Below are 26735 nucleotides of genomic sequence, written 5' to 3'. Positions count from 1 at the left end.
CAAGCTCTCTCTCTTTGCCTGCTGCCATCCGTGTAAGATGTGACTTTCTCTTCCTTGCCCTCTGCCATGATTATGAGGCTTCCCCAGCCACGTAGAACTGTAAGTCCCTTTTTGTTGTATAAATTACCCAGTCTTGGGTATGTCTTTATCAGCGGTATGAAAATGGATGAATACACTTAGATATACATAGAACACAATTCTGCTAGCAACTAAATAGTTATGAAAAATTGTTTAGAAGCTAGCTTCAAGTATATAGCCAAAATGTACAAAATATTTATATCTTGAATCAGGGAGTAATATTTTCTATACCTGGTTCCATTTGTAACCTTTCTTGAAAAGTGACCATTTGTGCTTATTACAGAAATAACAAGACTTAAAACTTAGTAGAAATACACCATCTATAAACATAATCTTATTAATTACATTTGACACATTAGTCAAATGATACCTTGAGGAAGTTGAAATAAGCTAGCTAAGTAAAAAATATTGTCTAGACTCTCCATTCGTCAGGGTACTAAAGAGAAGGAGAATTGTGTGTGTGTGTGTGTTTACTAAACATTTTTTTAAAGAAATTGTCTAATGCAATTATGGGAGCTGGGAAATATAGAATTCCCAGGGCGGGTCACAAGGCTACAAACTCAGGAAGTGGTGTTGTAGTGTATAATGTGAAATTTGTAGGGCAGGCCAGCAGGCTAGAAAGTCTGAGAACGTATATGTTATAATCTTGAAACAGAATCATTCTTTTGGACACTTCAGCTTTTGTTCTGAAGGCCTTCAAACAGGTCGTACGAGGTAAACTATTTTAATTAAAGACAACTAATTGTATATGTTAATCACATACAAAGAATACCTTCACAATGAAATCTAAACTAGTGTTTGACAAAGCAACTGGTCACCACAGCCTAGCTTAGTTGATACATAAAATTTAACCAATATGGAGTCTAAGAATAGTATTACAATTTGTTTTATTGAAAGGGGAAGAGTTTAGAGCTGGGGCAAACACTGACTTCCAACTACTCTTTTTACCTTGCAGGTTTCTGTAACCTTGAAACAATTACTTAACACCCTTGAAAATCTGTTTACTTATCTGAAAATGAGAATCTGGTACTATTCATATTACAGTTGATAAAAGAGTACGTGGGAGAATTCTTATAAAGTATGAAATAATGTGTGCTTAGTAAATGCTCAATAATGGTGAAAATAAAAAAGAAATATGAAGACATTACTTTAAACTTGACAAGAGCTATTTTGACATCTATGCAATCAACATTATTCTGAATTAAAGAAAAATGTTTTCTGAAACTTGTTAGTATTTCTCTTATAAGCAAAAGCCTGAGTTATTAACTAAGTATTAGTGCAGTTCAGTTTCTTATTTAGTAAAATCTTATTTCGATTCACTACTGGAACATATTTGCTTATTGTAATATAGAATATATCAACTCAACTGCAGAATTTTAAAACTCTTGTATTACTTGCAGTGAGTTATATTATGAATTTTCTATTTATTTCTCTTGTTTTATCTAAATCTAATCTAGTTTATAATCCACTCAGGTTTGAGAGGTATTTTTTATATTATACATGAAATATATATAATATATATTTTATTAATTTAGGAAAGAGTTCATAATAATTTTGAATTGATACTTTCAATCTTTAAAATATTTATCTATAGAGTTTGAAATCACTTCATTTTTAAAAAGATAGGTTTTTTGGTAAAAATGCTAAAATAAAAAATCATATTGGTTAAAAATTCAGGCAATATGTAACAATCTAAAAAGTTGGAGAAAGGCAAAAACTAAATTTCACCATATGACAGCTTATTAACATTTGTCTACATCATTTAAGATCTTGCTTATGCAAATATGTAAATAAGACTTTTTGTATATTGCAGTGCTTATGGAGAAATGAATGAATAAATGAATGGGTGGTGGAGAGAGAGTAATAAAGATAAAATAAATAAGTGATGAGAGAGATAGAAACACAGAGATAATCAGACAAAAATGGGATCATTCTAAAATGATTTTGAAAGTTTCATGGCAAACTTAGTTTAACTTAAACAATTAAGACATTTCGGAGAGGATGAAGTAATTGCTAACTGCAAATGGTTCATTACCACAAGATAAAACTTTCCTAAAGTACTCTCTAAATTTAATAAAGATGTGAATTAAAACAGCAAGAGGTAGTCTCCTTATTTTTACTGATACTACATGATTCGTGATTAGACCATATCTGTTCACCAGTGAGATACATTGCTGATTTGGGCAAAAGAGATGAAAATATTGAAAATCAGACTTTGAACTGCCTACCTATGTCTCAGGTGTATGCTTTGTCTGCCTGGCACATAAGAAGTGTTGAAAGAATTTCTTAGCATGAATCAGTGAATTAACTTCTGGAGGGTAGAGGAAGGAGACTATTGTAAGCGCTACTTATTTTTGCCGAACTGAACCGTTTACACTTCAACTGACCTCTAGAGCATATTTACCTTAGGGAGAATTTGCTATCACTACTTACTAACATGATATGTTGGCAAAAAACCTTAGAATCTAGGATTTTTACCTTCTTTCTTCTATTTTATACACATTTGACCTTGGGTCAATCAACTTGCTAGGTGAAAATTTCTCCAACTTCAAAATTAGAATTATTAGGAGGACTAAATTATATAATTGACTCTAGATCAATGTCTGGAATATAAAAATATTCAATAACTAGCATTTAAAAAGACTGTTAGGGATGATATAAACAAGGATATATCTTTATTTTTTGATCTGTGAAATTCTTTTAGATAAAGTTCTATTATGTTTGAAACTGTAGGCTCCATTCTCAATGGGATTTGAATTATGAACTAGGTGAGCATCATAAATACTGCCAACTAAAACTAAGTTCTCTCTCCATATTGAGGATCAAAACAGGCAAAACCTTGGGATCCTACAACTAGTAATTATGTTTTAGAGTAGTTTAATACAAGGAATTCATTATTTGAACGTTATGTGGAACATTTACAGGCAAATTCCCTCTGACTATACTGGCATTTTATAAATATATTGGCAAATGTCAGCAATTTGCATGTTAGAAATATCTTCTTTGATTTAGAATTTCAAATAGTTTGGTTATGAAATTATACTCCCCACATTCTGCAAAGACTTGGCATAAATGGTTTGAATATGATTAACAGTTAATCTAGGCAAAGCTTATATTTTCTGATCAGAGAAGCTATGGATACGTAAACATAGGCATATGTAAATGTAAATAGAAGGTATCAAGAGATTCTGTTTCCCCTGGAAGCATGGTTTCTAGGTATCACATCTCTATGCTCTATCAAACCTCCCTATAAATCCAAAGGAGTCCAATGCTTGTTTTAAGAGTAGAGAGGACTAAGTAGTACAGTGGGTCACAAGACAGAAGAAAGAGGAAACAGAAGGTTACTAAATCGCTAGGGTATATCAGGGCTTGGTTCTTCACCTTTATGATTTTGAGCAATCTTCATCAAAGTACTACAAATTTCTCTAGAATGCAGACAAGGAAAGAGAGCCTTGGAAAAATTAATAACTTTCCCAGAGGCAAGAGACAGTAGTTCCTGGGATTGAATTAGCACTCAAGTCTTTTGACTCCTAATCTTAATTTTGTCTGAAATGTACATTGTGTATATTTCATTGATGTAGAAAAAGTTTCATAATCATTCTTAATTCATTTTTAAGCCTTTAAAACATTTATGTCACATATACCCATTATATTAAAAAATTTTAATTTGCTTTTTTGGAAAGAGAATAAAATAAAAAATTTAAATCATTTAAAATTAAGACAATACATAAAAGTGTTCTTCCTACTATACTGTTTTGACTCTATAATTTTAAAAATGCTTCAGCCAGGTGCAGTTGATCACATTTGTAACCCCAGCCCTTTGGGAGGCCAAGGCGGGTAGATCACAAGGTCAGGAGTTCGAGACCAGCCTGGCCAACATGGTGAAATCCTGTCTCTACAAAAATACAAAAATTAGCCAGGTGCAGTGGTGGGCTCCTATAATCCCAGCTACTTGGGAGGCTGAGGCAGGAGAATCACCTGAACACAGGAGGCAGAGATTGCAGAGAGCCGAGATCATGCTACTGCATTCACCTTGTCTGGGTGACAGAGCAAGACTCCATCTCAAAATAATAATAATAATAATAATAATAAATGTTTCTAAAATGTTCTTTGGCTATCTCTCATGATAAACAATTAAGAAAATAAACAACCAAGTGTATTTTACTATAGTCAATAATTTGTGAAATCAGAATTCAATTTTGTATATAGCTGATTGTAAAGTTCATTATATGTTACTTAGCCACACTTCCTTTTAAATACTGTATATTAGCCCCATAAAACTAAAGAATGTATTCTTGTGTTCTTCTTTGTTGTGTTCTTCTTTATTGTATATCCAGTACCTAGGACAGTGTTTAACATGCAGTTGTTGCTCAGGCAAATGCATATTAAATAGATGTAAATCATTGAAGATATGGCACCCATGGGTCCCATCTGGGAATTCTAGGAATTCTCTCTTCCTTCCTCTCTCTCTCTCTCCCCCTCCCTGTTATTCCATGGTAGCTCTATCCCATTGCCTACCTGCCCACAAGCCCTAACTGGTTCAGAATATGGAGAGCAGAAGGTGTGATATTTAGGCTGTCCCCAGAATCGAAACCCAAATGAAACAATAAGTAACAGGAAGAGGGAGCCTATCATCAAAACAGAAACTTGAATCCTTGTAACACTGGAATTGAGAATGTCCCTTAGAGCAATGGCTGTAGTTGGCCTTGCTAATTTTTCTTTATCTTCAGATCCAGAATGCTGGGGTTCCTCTCTAGGGAAGTAGGTCTGAAACCCCTTGAAAGATGTTCACTGCCTCAATTAGCAGGAAGAGAGATGAGATTATCTGATGCAGTAGGCTTGAAAAGACAAAAAAGTAATCCTCTTAATTTAAACTAAGTAGGGTGAACAGATTTTTAAGTGTATAGATTTGGGCTTATGGGTAGGTAGACAAAGTGAAAGAAAGAGATAAGACAACAGCAGCTGGAAAAGACAGTCTGGAAATATATTTCTGTCAAAATAGCCTAAAAATAGTGCAATAATATTCTTAGGGGAGCTGATACCTGAGACAGGATTCAAGATGATTCAGAAATGAATAATCAAATGGCAATTAATTTAAATGAATAGTATAGAATTAGCTGGCAAAAGGAAAATTTATGTATTAAATATTATTGAGAAGATTTTTCCGTAATAAGTTATTGATATGGTTTAGTTCTGTGTCCCCATCCAAATCTCGTGTTGAATTCTGATCCTGAGTGTTGGAGCTGCTATCTAGTGGAAGTGATTGGATTATGGGGGTGGTTTCTAATGGTGTAGCAATATCCCCCTAGTGCTGTTTGAGTAAGTCTTCACATCTAGTGGTTAAAAAATAAGTACCGTTTTCCCCTTCAGTCTCTTTCTCTCCCTCTCCCTCTCTCTCTCTCTCTCTCTCTCCTTTTCTCTCTCTCTCTTCCACCTGCTCAGCCATTTGAAAATGCACCAACTTCCTCTTCACCTATCAGCATGATCCTAAGTTTCCAGAAGCTTTCTCTCACATGCTTCCTGTACAGTCTGCAGAACCATGAGCTAATAAAACCTCTTTTATTTATAAGTTACCCAGTTTTAGGTGGTTCTTTATAGCAAATAAAGAGAACAAAATAATACAGATAATTAATACTATAGAAGTAGGGCATGGCTACAAAAATACCTGAAATGTGAACACAACTTTGGAACTGGGTAACGGGCAGAGGTTAGAGCAGTTTGGAGGGCTCAAAGGAAGACAGGAAGATGAGGGGAGGTTTCAAACTTACTAGAGACTTGTTGAATGATTTTGACCAAAATGCTGATAGTGATTTGTGCAATGAAGTCCAGGATGAGGTGGTCTCAGATGGAGATGAGGAACTTATTGGGAACTGGACTAAAGGTCACTCTTGCTGTACTTTAGTAAAGAGACTGGTGGTTTTTTGTTCCTGCCCTAGAGACATGTGGAACTTTGAACTTGAGAGAGATGATTTGGGGTATCTTGTGGAAGAAATGTCTGTCTAAGCAGCGAAGTATGGAAGATGTAACCTTGCTGCTTCTAACAGCATACACTCATATATATGAATGAAAAGATTATCTGAAACTGAAACTTATATTTTGAAAAGAAGCAGAACATAAAAGTTTGGAAAATTTGCAGCCTGTCCATGTAGTAGAAAAAAAATTTTCATTTTCTAAGGAGAAGTTCATGCAGCTGCAGATATTTCCATAAGTAAAGAGGAGCTGAATGTTAATAGCCACAACAATGGGGAAAATGCCTCTGAGGTATTTCAGACCTATGTAGCAGCCCCTCCCATTACAGGCCCAGAGATCTAAGAGGGAAAGATAGTTTTGTGGGTTAGGCCCAGGGACCTGCTTCTCTGTGCAGCCTTGGGACTTGGCACCCTGCATCCCAGCCACTCCAGCTTGGGCCATATGTAAAAGACACAAAAATTCAGATCAGGCAATTTCTTTAGAGGGTACAAGCCCAAGCCTTGGTAACTTCCAAGTGGTGTTGGGTCTGTGGGTCCATAGAAGGCAAGAGTTGAGGCTTGGAAGCTTCCACCTAGATTTCAGAGGATCTATGGGAATGCCTGGATGTCTAGGCAGAAGTCTTCAGGGATTGAGCCCTAATCTCTACTAGGGCAGTGTGAATGGAACACGTGGTATTGAAACCCCCACACAGAGTCCCCACTGGGTCACTTCCTAGTGAAGCTGTGAAAATAGGGCCACCATCCTCCACATCTCAGAATTATAGCTCCACCAACAGCTTGTACTGTGTACCTAGAAAAGCTGCAGGCACTCCACACCAGCCTATGAAAGCAGCTGCAAGGGCTGTACCCTGCAGAGCTACAGGAGAAGAGTAGCCCAAGGCTTTGGAAGCACTATCCTTGCATCAGTGTGGCCAGGATGTGAGACATGAAGTCAAAGATTATTTTGGAACTTTAAGATTTAATGTCTAGCCTGCTAGTTTTGGGACTTACATGGGACCTATAGCTCCTTTGTTTTGGCAGATTTATCCCTCTTGGAATGGGTCTATTAACCTAATCCCCATACATCATACATATCTTGGAAGTGACTAACTTGTTTTTTGTTTTGTTTTGGTTTTTAATTTCATAGGCTCATAGGTAGAACGGACTTGCCTTGTCTCAGATGAGACTTTGGACTTGGACTTTTGAGTTATTGCTGGAATGAGTTAAGACTTTGGGGGACTGTTAAGAAGGCATGTCCTCCAAGGGATCACAACTCCTCACCAGCAAGGGAACAAAACTGGATGGAGAATGGGTCTGATGAATTTACAGAAGCAGGCTTCAGAAGGTGGGCAATAAGAAAGTTCTCTGAGCTAAAGGAACATGTTCTAACCTAATGCAAAGAAACTAAGAACCTTGAAAAATGGTTAGATGAAATGCTAACTAGAATAACCAGCTTAGAGAAGAACATAAATGACTTGATGGAGCTGAAAAACTTAGCATGAGAACTTTGTGAAGCATACACAAATTTCAATAGCCAAACTGACTAAGCTGAAGAAAGGATATCAAGGATTGAAGATCAACTCAATGAAATAAAATGAGAAGGCAAGATTAGAGGAAAAAGAATGAAAAGAAATGAACAAAGACTGCAAGAAATATGGGATTATGTGAAAAGACCTAATCCACATTTGATCTGTGTATCTGAATGTGATGGGGAGAATGAACCCAAGCTGGAAAAAAGTTTTCAGGGTATTATCCAGGAGAACTTTCCCAGCCTAGCAAGGCAGGCCAACATTAAATCCAAGAAATACAGAGAACACCACAAAGCTATTCCTTAAGAAGAGCAACCCCAATGCACATAATCATCAGATTCACAATTGTTGAAATGAAGGAAAAATTGCTAAAGGCAGCCAGAGAGAAAGGTTGGGTTACCCACAAAAGGAAGCCCATCAGACTCACAGTGGATCTCTTGGTAGAAACCCTACAAGCCAAAAGAGAGTGGGGCCCAATATTCAACATACTTAAAGAAAAGAACTTTGAACCCAGAATTTCATATCCAGCCAAATTAAGCTTTATAAGTGAAGGAGAAATAAAATCCTTTATGGACAAGCAATTGCTGAGAGACTTAGTCACCACCAGGCCTGCCTTACAAGAGCTCCTGAAAGAAGCACCAAACATGGAAAGGAATAACCAGTACCAGCCACTCCAGCAACGTACCAAATGGTAAAGACCATCAACACAATGAAGAAACTGTGTCAACTAATGGGCAAAACAACCAGTTATTATCAAAATGGCAGGATCAAATTCACACATAACAATATTAACCTTAAATGTAAATAGGCTAAATGCCCCAATCAAAAGACACAGACTACAAACTGCATAAAGAGTCAAAACCTATCGGTGTGCTGTATTCAAGAGACCCACCTCACGTACAAAGACACATATAAACTCAAAATAATGGGATGGAGGATGATTTACCAAGCAAATGGGGAGCAAAAAAAAAAAAAAAAAAAAAAACCAGGGTTTGCACTTTAAACCAACAAAAATCAAAAGAGACAAAGAAGGGCATTACATAATAGTAAAGGGATCAATGCAACAAGAAGAGGTAACTATCCTAAATATATATGCACCCAATACAGGAACATCCAGGTACATAAATCAAATTTTTAATAATCTACAAAAAGACTTAGACTTCCATACAGTAACAGTTGGAGACTTTAGCACTGCACTGTCAATATTAGACAGATCAATGAGACAGAAAATTAACAAGGATATCCAGGAGTTGAATTCACATCTGGACCAAGTGTACTTAATAGACATCTACAGATCTCTCCACTACAAATCCACGGAATCTACATTCTTCTCAGCACCACATCACACTTACTCTAAAATTGACCACATAATTGGAAGTAAATCACTCCTCAGCATATGCAAAAGAATGGAAATCATAACAGTCTCTCAGACCACAGTGCAATCAAATTGGAACTCAGGATTAAGAAACTCGCTCAAAACCACACAACTATATGGAGACTTTGACTAGCATATAAATAATGAAATGAAGGCAGAAATAAAGATGTTTTTCGAAACCATTGAGAATTAAGACACAATGTACCAGAATCTCTGGGACACACTTAAAGCAGTATCTAGAGGGAAATTTATAAGACTAAATGCCCACATGAGAAGCGAGGAAAGATCTAAAGTCGACACCCTATCGTCACAATTAAAAGAACTAGAGGAGTAAGATAAAACAAATTCAAAAGGTAGCAGAAGACAAGAAATAACCAAGATCAGAGAAGAACTGAAGGAGATAGAGACACAAAAAACCCTTCAAAAAATCAGTAAATCCAGGAGCTGGTTTTTTTGAAAAGATCAACAGAATAGATAGACCTCTAGCCAGAGTAACAGAAAAGAGAGAAGAATCTAGTAGATGCAATAAAAAATGATAAAGAGGATATCACCACCAATTCCACAGAAATACAAACTACCATGAGAGATTACTACAAACAACTCTATGCACATAATCCAGTAAATCTAGAATAAATGGATTAATTCCTGGACACTTACACCCTCCCAAGTCTAACCCAGGAAGAAGCTGAATCCCTGTATAGACCAATAATAAGGTCTGAAGTTGAGGCAGCAATTGATAGCCTACCAATCAAAAAAAGTCCAGGTCCAGATGGGTTCATAGCCAAATTCTACCAGATGTACAAAGAGGAGCAGTACCATTATTTCTGAAACTTTTCCAAACAATACAAAAGAGGGAATCCTCCGTAACTCATATTATGAGACCAACGTCATCCTGATGCCAAAACCTGGCAGACACACAACTAATAAAGAAAATTTCAGGCCAATATCCATGATGAACATCATTGCAAATATCTCCAGTAAAATATTGGCAAATCAAATGGACCAGCATATCAAAAACCTTATCCACCATCATCAAGTAGGCTTCATCCTGGGGATGCAAGTCTGGTTCAACATACATAAATCTATAAACATAATCCATCACATAAACAGAACCAAAGACAAAAACTGCATGATGATCTTAATAGATACAGACAAGGCCTTTGACAAAACTCAACAGTGCTTTATGCTAAAAACTCTCAATAAACTAGGTATCAATGGAATGTATCTCAAAATAATAAAAGCTATTACGACAAACCCACAGTGAATATCATCCCGAGTGGGCAAAAAATGGAAGGATTCCTTTTGAAAACTGAACTAGCCAAGGATGCCCTCTCTCACCACTCCTATTCAATAGAGTATTGGAAGTTTCAGCCAGAGTAATCAGGCAAGGAAAAGAAATAAAGGGTATTCAATTACGAAAAGAGCAAGTCAAATTGTCTCTATTTTCAGATGACACGATTGTATATTTAGAAGACCCCATCATCTCAGTCCAAAACCTCCTTAAGCTGATAAGCAACTTCAGCAAAGTCTCAGCATACAAAATCAATGTGCAAAAATTACAAGCATTCCTATATACCAATAACAGACAAACAGAGAGCAAAATCATGAGTGAACTCCCATTTACAATTGCTACAAAGAGAATAAAATACCTAGGAATACAACTAACAAAGTATGTGAAGGACCTTTTCAAGGACTACAAACCACTGCTCAAGGAAAGAAGAGAGGACACAAACAGATGGAAAAACATTCCATGCTCATGGTTAGGAAGAATCAGTATCCTGAAAATGGCCATACTGCCCAAAGTAATTTATATATTCAATGCTATCCCCATCAAGGTACCATTGACTTTCTACACAGAACTGAAAAAAACTACCTTAAACTTCATATGGAACCAATAAAGAGCCCACATAGCCATGAAAATCCTAAGCAAAAGAACAAAGCTGGAGGCTTCATGCTACCTGACTTCAAACCATACTACAAGGATACAGTAATCAAAACAGCATGGTACTGTTACCAAAACAGAGATATAGACCAATGGAACAAAACAGAGTCCTCGGAAGTATCACCACCCATCTGCAACCATCTGATCTTTGAAAAATCTGACAAAAATGAGCAAGGACTCCCTGTTTAATAAATGGTGTTGGGAAAACTGGCTAGCCATGTACAGAAAGCTGAATCTGGACCCCTTCCTTACACCTTATACAAAAATTAACTCCCAATGGATTAAAGATTTAAATATAAGACCTAACACCATAAAAACCCTAGGGGAAAACCTAGACAATACCATTCAGGACATAGGCATAGGCAATGACTTCATGACTATAACACCAAAAGCAATGGCAACAAAAGCCAAAATAGACAAATGGGATCTAATTAAACTTAAGAGCTTCTGCACAGCAAAAGATACAATCATTAGAGTGAACCTGCAACCAACAGAATAGGAAAATATTATTGCAATATACCCATCTAACAAAGGACTAATATCCAGAATCTATAAAGAATTAAAACAAATTTACAAGAAAAAAACAACCCTATCAAAATGTGGGCGAAGTATACGAACACGTACTTTTCCAAAAAAGACATTTATGAGGCCAACAAACATATGAAAAAATGCTCATCATCACTGGTCATTAGAGAAATGCAAACTAAAACCACATTGAGTTAGCATCTGAAAACAGATAGAATGGCAGTCATCAAAAAATCTGGAGACAATAGATGCTGGAGAGGATGTAGAGAAATAGGAGTGACTTTACATTGTTGGTGGGAGTGTAAATTAGTTCAACCATTGTGGAAGACAGTGTGGCAATTCCTCAAGGATCTAGAAAGAGAAATACCATTTGACCCAGCAATCCCATTACTGGGTATATATCTAAAGGATTATAAATCGTTCTATTATAAGCAACTTCGGCAAAGTCTCAGGACACAAAATCAACGTGCAAAAGTCACAAGCATTCCTATACACCAATAACAGACAAACAGAGGGCCAAATCATGAGTGAACTCCCATGTACACGTATGTTCATTGCTGCACTGTTTACAATAGCAAAGGCCTGAAACCAACCCAAAGGCCCATCAAGAATAGACTGAATAAAGAAAATGTGGAACATATACACCATGGAATACTATGCAGCCATAAAAAAGGATGAACTCATATCCTTTGCAGGGACATGGATGAATCTGGAAACCATCATTCTCAGCAAACTGATACAAGAACAGAATAGCAAACACTGCATGTTCTCAATCATAAGTAGGTGTTGAACAATGAGAACACATGGACACAGGGAGGGGAACATCACACACTGGGGTCTGTTGTGGGTTGGGGGGGCTTGGGGAGGGATAGCAAAGGATGGAGAGATTGGGGAGGGATAACATTGAGAGAAATACCTAATGTAGATGATGGGGTGATAGAGGCAGCAAATCACCATGGCATGGTATACCTACATAACAATCCTGCAAGATTTGCATATGTACCCAGAACTTAAAGTATAATTACAAAAAAAAGAAGATGCCAATTATACCACCCAACCCTAAGAATGTCGAGTATAGGGTAACGAACAGTGAATACTCAGTTCCAAGAGCTACAAAGGAAAAAGTTCTCCAGCAAAACCCAGTATTTAGTCAGTACAAAACAGGGCTTTGAGTCTGGGAGTTAGTTCACAGGAAAGATCAGTTAAGAGGACACCATGGAGAGGATGGGGAGTGTAGGATAATAGGTTATAAGAAAGAAAACAGCCCTATGAAAATGAGTGTGGAAAAATGAGATGCTCCAAAGGACTGTCATTAGCTGGCCTCCCATAACAGGGAATGTAAGGATGGCAGATTTTGTAGACAAATTTTCAAATTAAAATTGATCCAAGATGAAAACAACTCAGGTCATCCAAAGGAGAATACACTGTAGGATATTCATGCAATGAAATATGACTCAGCAATAAAAGAAACAATCTATACCTGCAACGACATGGAAAGGACAAAAAAGCACTATGCTAAGAAGCTAACCACTAAAGGTTGTTTACTTATAAACCTATGATACTTAAAATAAAATAAAGTAAAACCATAGTAAAATAAAGTAAAACTACAGTTACAGAAAGCAGATTCACAGCTGAGTCTTCATGTGGTGGGTAGGATTGACCACGAAGGGACATAAGGAACTTTCTGAGAGGATGGAGATGTTTTATGTCTCAATAGGGGTGTGAGTTGCATGTGTTTTGGCATCTGACAAATTGAATGAACTACATATCTAAGACCTATGCATCTCAATAGATATCAAGTATATATTAATTTTAAAAATAGCTCCAGGCTGGATGCAGTGGCTCACGCTTGTATTCCCAGCACTTTGGGAGGCCAAAGTGGGCAGATCACAAGTTCAAGAGTTCGAGAGTAGTCTGGCCAGCACAGTGAAACCCCATCTCTACTAAAAATACAAAAATTAGCTGGGCATGTTTGAAGGTGCCTGCAATCCCAGCTACTTGGAAGGCTAGGAGAATCACTGGAACCTGGGAGGCTGAGGTAGCAGTGAGCTGGGATCAAGATCACACCACTGCACTCCAGCCTGGGCGACAGAGCAAGATTCTATCTCAAAAAAGAAAAAAGCTCCAGAAGTCCTTAATAATCTATTTTGATCTAGGTTATTTTGCTTTTAATGATTTGTTACCTCAGTGGTATGTTGAAAATTGGTGTGTTGGGGGTTGATTGACAACTGCCCCCAAAACTGGAAACACCAATAGTCTACAGTGGTTGTGTGGAACTCTGAGATTTACAGATGTGATACTGTGTGTTTGTTTGGTGGGTTTACATAGTGGATGCTCAACACAAGTAAGTTGCAATAAATGGACTGTTCTTTGGCCACAAGACAACACGTGCTTTCTGTGATTCTCTCTTAGGGCAAAGATTTAACATTAACTTAGTGGCAATCCTTGGATTATGCTGATAAGAGAATCAAGAAGGTTTGCTTTAAATATTGATACATGCTACTATCATTGTTTTTTAGATCTGTGGCATTTTGAGGTTGACAAGATCAGCATCTTTGCTCTCCGTTCTCTGTAGTTTATGATTGTCTGACAAGGGAATAGCATGCCAAGAGTTACAATTAGGCCTGAGTTTATTATTAGTTATTTCTTTTGTTATAGTATATATTTTCTTAAACAGCCAACAAGTATATTTTTACCCTGATAGGGAAAATATAATTTTGCATTTGCAACTAAACATAAGTAATCAAATTCATGTTTCCAGGAAAAAATGAGTATCTTCACATTTGCCAAAACTGACCATATTGGGAAGGATAAATATTTTTATTTTGGTAGCTACATTTCCTCACTGTTTTACTTATTTTACTATGGAAAAATGAAAATCCTGTCTGTCAGTTAAAGGAAGCTAAGTAAGAAAAAGTTATTTTAAAGTAAAAAAACATCTATCATAAGAAAAAAATAGAGATTGAGAGGCATCCAGGAATATCAGAGCTTTCTTAAGGTACATTAAAACATGGTGGAAAGAAAGCTAGACTCTAGGTGGAGTCCTGTCACCTATTCTACCCGTGCTTTTGAAAAAGACAGAAACTCTACATATTTCACAGGATGATGTCAGCATCAACCAAGGTAACATATCTAAAAGTCTCCTGCATACTTCCCAAATTGCAGTTAATGTAATTATTTAGATAGTATGGAAACAAGTAGATAAATCAAGCACCAAAAGAATTTTGTTCTATTTATTTGTTTTAAATAGAATAACTCAAATATTTTGTAATGTAAAAAGCTTGGACTGTAATATTTATTCTTTAATTCTAGCCATTGGTACTGACATCCAAAAGGAAGGTAAGCATGTCATCAGTTTGGTTCCTCATTTATACCACAGCTAGCAAATGGCTCATTAGTAATAGAGATTTGAAGCTTAATGACATAACTTAATGGATAAACAAATGAGCAAATGAATGAATGTCATGCAGAAGTTATGGCACATGGAGGCAATGAATACATTAGGGGATTAACAGGGGTCATTAGGTTGTTTGAATTGCCCACCTCATACTTCATTATCTGGCTATCTCCTACTTATTTTGAAGGCCCAATACAAAAATATCTTCCACTAGAAATTTTCACCTGCCCAAGGTAGAAAGGACTCACTTACTCAGAACTGTTTCTACACCACTGTAAGAGCACCTATCCCACCGCGTGACGATTAGCACTGGCAGTCAGCCTCGATAGCCCTAGTCTTCCTGGGGCTGGGCTGTGCTTTGAGAACACACAGACCCTGCGACAATGCTTGATACAGAAGGTCTTAATGAAAACTTAAAGTCAGTTTAATAAAAGAGTCCTTTATATTTTCTTTGAATTCCTTTTTGAAGAGAGAAAAAAACCTGTCAATCAAGTCATAAGCTCCGTAGACTTGGTAGGGAGAAGTAGTTCAACAGGTAGCCTTAGTATAGCTGAAAAGCTGCCTCGACCTTTTTTATTTTCCTCCTACTTTTCAAACATTTGGGGCTGCCTTCAGCCAAAAACTTAGTACAAACATCTTCATTTGTATAACAGGAAAATTCAGTTTGTGTTTTCATTCTGTAATTCTTGACTTACCTTACGATTATAAAGAGAGCCCATTCAATGGTTCTCCCTTTTCTTCCCAAAGCTACAAAGACTCCTAATTACCTTTTGGTCATTTTCCCCGAGGACATGGAGACTAGATTAAAAAAAAGTGAGCACTTCCTGTTTCCCTTAAAATATAAATTGTTTGAGGTCAGTGTTTTCGTGTATGTTTTGTTCACTGTTCTTCCTCAGCACTTAGAACTATGCCTGGCACAGAGCAGATCCTGTCGTTTGAATGAATAAATATTTGATAAAAGCTGAAAGTTTTCTCATTTGAAAAAAATCTTTGTGTTCCATTCTAAGTATTAAAATGATGCCCAAATGGAACTGCAGGAAATTAATTAACAGAAATCCTAAAAAGATATATATTAAATTTCTTGTCATATGCTTCATTGGTTCTTCTTAAGTCCATTTAAACTTGAAAATTCCTATCAAGCAGCTTGAATTGTCCTAAATAATCCCAAGAAAATGAAGACGGTATCTTTAGCTTTATTGGTTTTACAATCCATGTACAGCTTGATTAAGTTTGTTTAAAGAACTTTTCATTGAACAGGAAGGTTTAAACATATTTCTTAATACTTCTATTATATAGCTTAAGTGATTTTTATTTTTTCTTGTAAACATGTCAAATGCAAGTATGCAGTCAATCTACAAATGATCTGAGTCCTCCCAGTTTACTTAGCCTTTCCAAAGATTTTATTTCCTCCAGCATTACATTCAAAGCAAGGTTGATCAATATAAAAGTCATCAACCTAGCTGCGTGGCTCTTGCACAATTTATGGAAATGAATTCCAGGTGAAACTTTAAAACAACCTGTTGTTATAATTGGAGATATTAAGTATAGAATCATCTATCCTGTTGTTGCTACACATTGCACAGAACCACTAAGTTAATACATTGCAAAAATATCTGCAATGGCAAATTTAAAGTTTCTAAACATTTGGAATATTCCAAATATACCAAAAGTTATCTCGGGAAAAAAGTAATATATATTCATATACCCACCACATAGCTATAGTCTGCCATATTTGCTTCAAATTTTTTAAAGGACTCAATCTTTACAAATAGAGCTGAAGCACTCTGTGAGCTGTACCCTCACATTTATTCCCCCAACATCCCTTTCCTGGGGGTCCCTCTCCTGAATTTTGTGTATATCATTCTTATGTACATTTTCATTCTTTTACCAAATGATTTCTCTCTAAAGGATATAAAGCAACATTTTGCCTGTTTCTTTAAGCTTTATATATATACATTTACATTATGCTCAGCTCAGAATAAGGACCCAATAAATGTTACTCTATTTGATACGCCACATCCTTTATTTTCTCTTAACATTGCATTTGAGACTTAGCCAAGTTGACACATGTACTTCCAAATAATTTACTTGCGCTGTGTTCTTGGGCTCTGTTATGTGAGTATGCCACAAAGCCAATCAAGTCTTTCCTATCCAAAATGTTCTTTTCCTTTTTCCTTTTTTTTTAGGGGGAGGGACACCAGGCTGCACTTACCCAGGCTGGAGTGCAATGGCACTATCACAGTGCACTGTAGCCTCAAACTCCCAGGCTCAAGCAATTCTCCCACTTCAGCCACCCAGGTAGCTGGGAATACAGGTGACACCATGCCTGATTAATTTGTTTTTTATAATTAATTAATTAATTTTAGTAGAGATTAGGTCTTACTAGGTTGCCCAGACTGGTTTTGAACTCCTGAGCTCAAGTGATCCTCCTGCCTCAGCCTCCCAAATAGCTGGGATTACAGGTGTGAGCCATTGCACCAAGCTTGAAAATGCCCTTATATTTCTCTCTTGCAGTTACCCCTGACACCCAGCTACCAGCTAGAGGCTGTACCTCTACTACCACCATCTGCTGCTTGCCTACTGGTTTTATAAAGTACTGGGTTGGTGTAAAGTGATGTTTTGCTCTTTTAATAGGAGAAAAATATTGGTTTTACTTAATAAACATAATATTAGAGGTCTTAAAGTGATTGAGTATGCAGACTATGTAAATCAAATAAATAAATATATGAAAGAAGTAAAAGAAAGACCTAAATAGCATATTTGTATTATATTATTTTAATACAAACAACATCATAATTAAGTCTATTTGTGTTTCCTTGCTCAGATACCAGTGAGTTTTTCTTGAATCACAGTTAATAGAATGGCTAGATTGAAATACGCATATTTTTACTAACTAGATATACAAAATTGCTCTTCAAATTGGTTTTAGCGATCTATTCAGACAACAGGGTCTAAGAATTTCCCTTTCTAAACATATTTGTCGACACATGTTATTTTAAGGATTTAAAATGTTTTACCACTCTGATAGGTATGAAACATTATCTCAATGTTTTCATATAAATTTCAACAATTTCTAGTAATGTTGAGCTTGTTAATTTCTTGATTGGTGAATCCAATCTGGTCTCTTCTGGAAATTGCCTGCTTGAATCTTTTGTCTATGTTCCTATTAGCTATTGTCTTTTTCTGCGTTAATTTGTAGAAATTCTTCATACATTTGAAATACTGATACTAGGGTGTTTATATATGTTGCAAATATTACTAACTTCACTACCTTTGTTTATAGTATTTTTTGGTTGAACATGACTTTATAATTTTTTTTTTTTTTTTTTTTTTTTGGAGATAGCCTTTCTGTCACCCAGACAGGGTGCAGTGATGTGATCATAGCTCAGTGCAGCCTCAAACTCATGAGCCAAGCAATCCTTCCCTCTTCAATCTCTCGAGTAGCCAGGACTACAGATGTGTCGAACTGTTCCTGTCTAATTTTTAAAATTTTGGTAGAGACAGGGTCTCTGTAGAACATGACATTTTTAAAATGTAATGTAGACCAATAACAATTCTTTTTTTATTTTATTCAAGTTCTGTAAATTTAGATCTCATTTGAAAAACCATTCTCTAGTCTGAGTTCATAAAAAAGGTTATATATTTTATTTTTTAGAAATTAATGTTTGCTTTATATAATTATTAATCTACATGTAACTGGTTTTTGTTTACTTGACATGTACAGAATTATTTATATGTTCTACATGCATAGCAAAAGGCCTCCAGATTATTTATTTAGTCATCTATTTTTTAATCACTGATTTCTCATGCCATCTCTACTATGCATCCCATTTATATTTGCATGCAGACAGGCAAGGTATCTTTTTCCTGGATTAAAAAATCTAGATCAAACAGATAGTAGGTTATTTTAGTCAGCTCAGGCTGCTATAACAAAATACTATAGGCTGGGCAGCTTAAACAACAGACATTTATTTTTCACAGTTCTGAAAGGTTTGAAGTCCAAGATGAAGGTGGCAGCAGATTGTGTGTCTGGTGAGTGTCTGCTTCCTGGCTTGCAGATGGCTACCTCTGGCTGTGGCTGTGTCCTCACATGACTTTTCTAGGGTTTCTCATGGAGAGAGAAAGCAAGCTCCTCCTCCTCTAGTAAGGATACGGATCTCATTATGAAGACACCTCTCTCATGACCTCATTTAAACCTAATTATTCCCTAAAGGCCTCACCTGTAAGTCCTATCACATTAGGGTTTAGGGTTCCACTAGATGAGTGGTGGGGAGAGACACAAACCTTCAGTCCAAAGCATGAATATTTAATAATTCTTCTTTGACTCATCGAAAGGTAATTTAAACTGATTCCCTGCAACAGCTTTTAATGAATTCAAAGTCTTTTAATTCATCTCTTCCCTCCATGAATATATTGCTAACCTTAATTATAGAGGAGTCACATCACTTGTGCATTTAACTTACAATATTCCAAATATAGACATCTGGGGAGTCAAAAAGAGAAGAAACAGTATTAGTGTCTTGAGTGACTCTGTCTTCACTTTCATGAAATGAATATAACCAGAAGGGTCATGAACAATGAACGGGGACATGAATTAGCTGTGCCCACAGTGGGTATGTTTCGGGGGACCTCTGTCAGTGTGAGTATCTTGCAGTGCATTGAGTCTAGTTTAGAGATACAGTAGTCCATTCTTATTGTAGTTTTGTTTTCCATGGCATCAGTTACCTGCGGTCATCTGCAGTCCAAAAATATTAAGATATTTTGAGAGAGACCACATTCATATAACCTGTATTAAAGTAGATTGTTCTAACTGATCTATTTTATTATTGTTGTTAATCTCTTATACTGCCTAATTTAGAAATTAAAATTCATCATAGGTATGCATGCATAGGAAAAAACATAGTACAGTATATAGAAAATCTGGTAAAATGTGTGGTTTCAGGCATCCATTAGGGGTCTTGGAATGTATCCCTCCAAGAATAAGAGTCTACTACTGTAGTAGTATCTTTTTTTTTTTTTTTTTTTTGATGGAGTTTCACATTTGTTGCTCAGGCTGGAGTACAATGGTGTGATCTCGGCTCACTGCAACCTCTGCAACCTCTGCCTCCCAGATTCAAGCAATGCTCCTGCCTCAGCCTCCCAAGTAGCTGGGATAACAGGCACGCACTACTACACCCAACTAACCTTGTTTTTTTAGTATCGATGAGATTTCACATGTTGGCCAGGCTGGCTCAAACTCCTGACTTCAAGTGATCCATCCGCCTCAGCCTCCCAAAGTGCTGAGATTACAGGCGTGAGCCACCAAGCCCCACCTACTGTACTATTACTAAATACTATTTTACTGCATAGGATTGCATACACAAATCTATTTACAATGCACTTTATGTCCAACTTAATGGACATAAAGTTTACCAGCGATATCTGGGCAATAGTTTGGCCTTTTCCTCCTGGATGAAAATATGACCTGTTGATACTGTGTTAATTTCAAGAACCATGAAGTACCTGCTATGAATGGAGTGTTCATATACCTCCCAAATTTATATGTTGAAATTATACTCCCAATGTCTGTGGCAGGTACTTAGGTCATGCGAGTAGAAACCTCATGATGGAATTAATAGCTTTTTAAGGAGAGACACACAAAACTTGCCTCCTCTCCCTCTCTTTACCAAGTGAAGATACACTCTGTAAACAGGAAATGAATCTTTATCAAGAACTTGACCAAGATAGCACCCTGATCTTGGGCTTTCAGATGCCAGAGCTGTGAAAATAAATTGAGTTCTTAAAGCCACCCAGTTTAGTATTCTGTTATGGCAACCTAAACTGACTACGGTAGTGTGAAATATTATACAGACACAGAAATGGACACACTAAATTTAAAAGAGTTTGACTCTAAAAAGAAGTGAGTTTCTTAAAGCTGGAGAAAACTGCTTTGCATAGACAATGGCACTACTGAGTGGGCAATCCCTTTAGAAACAGGCCACTATTCAAAGCTCTTCTGGTACTGGCTGCTGCCATTTCTTTGTGTGGCCAACTCACTTTTGATATAATTTTGTTTATTAGCTCATTATATCAGGAACTTAATCTAACCCAGCCAGGTGTCTGGTCTTATCCAGGCAATCTATACCCTACCTGAAACACGTCATTGGATTATCTCTCCAATGGCAAGTATAATCAGAATACCTTTACTGATAATTTATTTATACCATAATGATGTGTCTATTTGAGGAACTGAGAGCAGAACTCATTCTTTAAAGCATAAGAAAAATGTCCTTGCAGGCTTAATCATAAGATGTTAGCTCTCATAGACATCTAAGAGACTACCACGTCCTACAAAATGGATGAAGATCTGAAAAACAGAGACACTGCACAATCCAAGGTCATCCTACTAACAGTTAGAGCTGGTCTTGAACACAGATTTTTGTGCCGCTGTTGGACCCACACAGCCAAATGCCAATAAGCAAACTGAAACCTATCAATGTGGCTATTTTCTTGCTTAAGCAATTTAGTACCTCAAGACATAGAGACACAAATCTTTATGTTCCTAAAAGTTCAAATTGAAGGGCACAAGAACAATGCTCTGAACTGTGATTATCCATATAACTCACTTGGAAATTGTTTTTAAGTGGGCAATGGCCCTAATTTTAGTTCACTAATTATGTTTTCTCAGAGTTGGTAACTGTCTCAGAGGGTACCAGATGTTATACGGATACTCAGGTCTCAACAACATGGAAGTAGGATGTGCAATTTTTCTTGAAGATTATTAAAATAATAGTGACAATAACACATATAACAATATAATATAATGACTAACACTTATTGAGTGCCTACATTTAGTATTAAAATTCTAAGTACTTAATATATATAAATTTATTTAATCCTCACAGTATACCTATGTGGTAGGTATTACTTATCTCCTAAGAAACTAAAAAATAGAGGAGTTACATGTGGAGAAAGGATTTGAATCCAGGAATCCTGCCTTAGAATTCATACCCTTAGCCATTCTTTATTGAGATAGTCTCATACCAAAAAAAGAGAGAAGGAATACAGACCTTTTTCTTATCTTTCTGAATGTAGAATTTTAATTCAGTAAAGAGGCAATTTGCTAACCAGATTGCTGGTAACATGAAAGAATTAATGATGCTTCTTAGGTGGAAATTTTCTGAAAGGGAGTAATTCCCACTCTGGAAAAATGTGGCACAATATGTTAACATGATGACCAACTAAGTTTTATCTATTGAGGTGTCGAGGTTGACATATTACTTAGCATATTCTCTACACCCTGAAGATAGCAGCATCTGCATAATATAGTCAAAATAAATAAGGCTTTGAGTGCATGGGGAAGATGATCACATATCACTTTGCACATAAACATATATTTGTCTGCTGTACCTGCTTGCCACAGCTCGAGTTCTCGAAGAAGATGAGTCATTTCCAAAGAGCATCTGCCTCAGCTACTAGCTTTATTCTTTTAAGTACAGCTGTTTCCCTCTCAGATGTCAGAGATGCCACCACAGCAGACAGGACCCCTTTCAGGAGGGAAGCAATATATGCCCAAGTTCTCAAAAACTCCCATGAGTATAAGAAGGTCCAACTAGTGTATAAAAAGGGGTAAGATAGTTTCCATTTTCATTAAAGATGTCTATTCTAAAACGCAATAATTGTTTCTATTTTGGTGAAAGGGTAGTCAATACATTGCTGAAGCCAATACAAACAGATACGGGGTCTTGGGGATATGTATAAGAAACTTCTCATTCCTAAGAATCAGCAGTTAAGAAATGATTCCCAATACAGGAAACGCTTGATGCTTAAGGCCACATGACATGTAGTTTGTGAAAGAAGAAATTTCTTTGCTGAACAAAAATGGAAAAAGTATTAAATAAATATAGAACATCTATGTGAAGGAATACTATGCAGTCACTAAATGACACACTTAAAAAGTGAAAGTGGATTTTTACAAATTCCTGTAGTCTTAGCTTTTTTAAAATTTATGTTTTATAATTAGCACATAATTATTGCACATGTTTCTGGGCTCTAGTATGATGTTTCAGTGAATGTATACGTTGTATAGTGAAAAAATCAGGGTAGTCACTAAATCCATTACTTTAAACATCCATGATTTCTTTGTGGTAATAACATTAAAAATCTTCTCTTCTAGCTATCTCGAAATATACACTACACTGCTATTTGCTATAGTCACCCTACTCTGTAATTAAACACGAGCACTTATTCTTTCTGACCAACTTTAACTCTGTACAGTTGACCAGCTTCTTTGGGTCCTCCCTCCCATCTACTCACCTCAGCCTCTGGTAACCATTATTCTACTCTCTATTTCTAAAACTTTTTTAGATTCTATATATGACTGAGATCAAGCAGTATTTGTCTTTCTATACTTGGCTTATTTCACTTAATGTAGTGATCTCCACATATATCCATGTTGTTGCAAATTACAGAATTTCATTGTATTTTATGGCTGAATAGTATTCCTGTGTGTGTGTGTGTGTGTGTGTGTGTGTGTGTGTGTGTGTATCACATTCTGTTTTATGGCTGAGTAGCTTTCTATTGTGTGTGTGTATGTGCATGTGTGTATGTCTGATACCTCTCTCTCTCTCTCTCTCTCTCTCTCTTTCTATCTATCTATCTATATTATGTTTTCTTAATTCATCTGTAGATGGGCATTTACATTGATCCATATCTTGGATATTGTAAATAGTGCTGCAATAAACATGAAGTGCAGAGGTCTCTTTGACATATTGATTTGATTTCCTTTGAATATATACCCAGTACTGAGATTGCTGGATCATATAAAAGTTCCATTTTTCATAAAAATCTTTATATTGTTTTCTATAATGTCAGTACTAATTTATGTTCCCACCAACAGTGCATAAGAATTCATCTTTCTCTACATCCTTGCTACCATTTTTTTTTCTTTTTGATAATAAGCATTCTAACATGTATGCAGTGATATCTTTTCTGGTTTGATTTGCATTTCCCTGATGATTAGTGATGTTTTGTATTTTAAAATATATCTGTTGGCTATTTGTGTCTCTGATTTTGATAGTTGCCTATTTAGGTCTTCTGCCCATTTTTAACCAAATTATTATCATTTTTTGGTTCTCATTTGTTTGAGTTTCTTATATAGTCTGGATTTTAATCCATTGTCATTGCATGCTTTGAAAATACTTTCATCCATTTTGTAGGTTTTGTCTCCATTCTGTTGATCATTTCTTTTGCTGTGCAGAATCTTTTTAGTATGATGTAATCTCATTTCTAATTTTTGCTTTTTGTTGCCTGTGCTTTGAGGGGTTATTTAAAAAAATCCTTGTCCAGTTCAATTTCATGACTTAATTTGTTCTTCCAGTTTCATAGTTTCAGATCTTTCATGTAGGTCTTCAATTCACTTAGGATTGATTTCTTGTATATGGTAGTAGGTGGAGATCTAGGTTCATTAGTTTGCACATGGATATCCAATTTTCCCGACACAATTTATTAAAGAGACTGTCCTATTCCCAATGTGTGTTCTTGGGCACTGATTTTTATAAAAAATCCGTTAGCTGTACATGCATGGATTTATTTTTGAGTTTTCTATTCTGTTCCATTTGTCTAGGTGTCTGCTTTTGTGCCCGTACCATGCTGTCTTGTTTACTTCGTAGAATATTTTGATGTCAAGTACTGTGATGCCTCCAGCTTTGGTCATTCTGCTCAAGACTGCTTTGCCTATCCAGGGTCTTTTGCATTTTCAAATAAATGATAAGTTCTTAAAAATTTTTTGGAGTCGACATTCTCATTTTCTCCCTACTTTCCTTTTATCCTTCTTCCCTTTTCTTCTCCATTTCCTCCCTCAAACATCAGAAAGATGTATTGGAGGAAGTTTAGTTTAAAATAAATGGTGAAAGAAGTTTTTTGTGAATAAATTGGTCATTATTATTTCACCACAAAGATGTAAAAAGTGAGAATTAAAGATATTAAACAGCTTTGCCCAAGGAATACAGAACTACTAAGCCTGGGTGAAACCAATCCATGCTTCTTCCTGCTTACCCACTGAATTTAATCCTCTGATTCCTCAATTGTAAAAGAACGATCTTTCTGATCTCTTCAAATGCTAATGTAACTGAGCCCAGTCTGATATGATAATATGATTTTCACATTCACACCACAAAAAGTGTGTCAAGTAAGTTAAGAAGGTAATTGAATTATGTTCATAAAACTATCAGGTCTTTAATATGTATGCATATGAAAACAAGTTTGAATTGAAACGAATTCTTTTAAATAAATGAGTAGATCTAAAAATAATTCCTTCAGTCATTTATTTATTCACTTGCCATGTATTTATTGAGCACCTTTGGTTTCTCAGAACTTGGGCTTGATACTTGGGATAGAAAAATCAGTAACATAGGTCTTACTCTCAGGAAGTTTACTGTCAATTGAAACCTCCCTCTCTCTCTCAGATACACACACACACACACACACACACACACACAAACGCACATTAAAGCTACACACACGGTGTGGTAATTATACTGATAATTATACCAGGTATTAGAGGCACTCAAAATATTAATAAAACTATCCAGCCTGTGAAGAATTCCTGGAGATAAGAAGAGAACGTCTTAGTGAAGTTACAGAATACAGCTATCTAAAAAGGGATAAGAAAGAATATTCCAAAGACAAGAACACTCTAAGTTTAAAGTGAAGAGTGGCAAGACATGAGTTTGGCTAGCTGAAGTAGACAGTAGAGAAACATGTTCACCTGTAAAAAAAAGTCAGACTTGAACCACTGGAGAGAACTGACAAAATCTTAAAGCAAATGCTTCTATTTATCTTCACCTTTTATTTTCAACAGCTGCTGGAGCTCTCTAATGGCTTTATAAGAGATAGCCATTAGCGGGCCAAGCCATGATCCAATAGACCATTTGTGTAAAAGATATGGAGAACCTGAATTAGGGCAGTGATAGCAGGGATAGAACAGAAAGGATAAATCTAAACAATAATTAGGTCAATCTACATTAATCTGAAGGTATGGGCATTTCCAATATATACACACCCACAGTTTTGCATACAATTTTAGGGACTTCAAAGATCTTAGAGCTCATCCTAAGAGTCCATTAGTCCTCATTGAAGGATCCTTAGTCTACAATAAGTGAAACTGTGATGAAAGCCTATGGAAATTAGTTGGAATTAATTTGCAGTTGAAATTATTAAACTAACATTGCTTTTAAGCACTTAATAATTAAGATGGCCTACTCCTTAAATTGAGTTAAATTTTATTTTAGGAATGATGTCTTAGGAAATAAAAGTATTCTGCTTTTCCTCTTAAAAGTAAAAAAAGGATATTCATTATTTGATTTTTCCAAGGTATATAAAAACTTGCCATTCCTAAGGCACAAAACAAAACACATAACTGATTAATGAAAAAGCTAAATAAATTTGCACTAGGTCATCTATGTGGCAAATCTTTAATACCTTGTTTCATGGGGACTTCCTAAGTCCAAAACTGTAATGATAGAACACTTACGTAATTAAGTAGAGAGAAATATTTTAAACTTTAAGTCATAGGTGTCAACCCTATGAATGCGCTTTTTAAGTATCATACACAATATAACTATTATATATTTTACTATTACAAAATTGAAACATATTTAAAATTATATTGATCAAATCTTACATTCTTAAATAGCAATGATATAAAATTGAAATAAAGAAACTATGTGGATGGCCATATCATTTAGCAGATATGTGGTTCAAATTTTCAGCATACTGGATGCCAATAAAAAGTAACAGTGAAAGCACCAAATGGCAGCATATGGTTCCTTCAATTGATTTCAAAGTTGATTATTTCCTCCTTCACTCTATCCACACAACCAAACTATGGCTAGCGGAAGGAGTGAATTAGCATAATTAACAAAAAAGGCTAAACTTATTAGCCTTGTGAAAAGAAAAAAAT

General features: G+C 35.9%; 1 long non-coding RNA gene across 1 annotated transcript in view; it reads left to right on the top strand.

Annotated features, from left to right (window-relative positions):
- The window catches only part of LOC116559215, a 158367-nt gene that overhangs the window by 128081 nt on the left and 3551 nt on the right, over nucleotides 1-26735 (top strand). The window lies entirely within an intron of this gene.

Source organism: Sapajus apella, unplaced genomic scaffold (assembly GCF_009761245.1).
Source record: "Sapajus apella isolate SASKATOON/1434 unplaced genomic scaffold, GSC_monkey_1.0 scaffold23, whole genome shotgun sequence".
Taxonomy (NCBI): Eukaryota; Metazoa; Chordata; class Mammalia; order Primates; family Cebidae; genus Sapajus; species Sapajus apella.
Note: the sequence above shows the minus strand (reverse complement) of the source record. Positions and strands in the feature narration are given on the sequence as shown.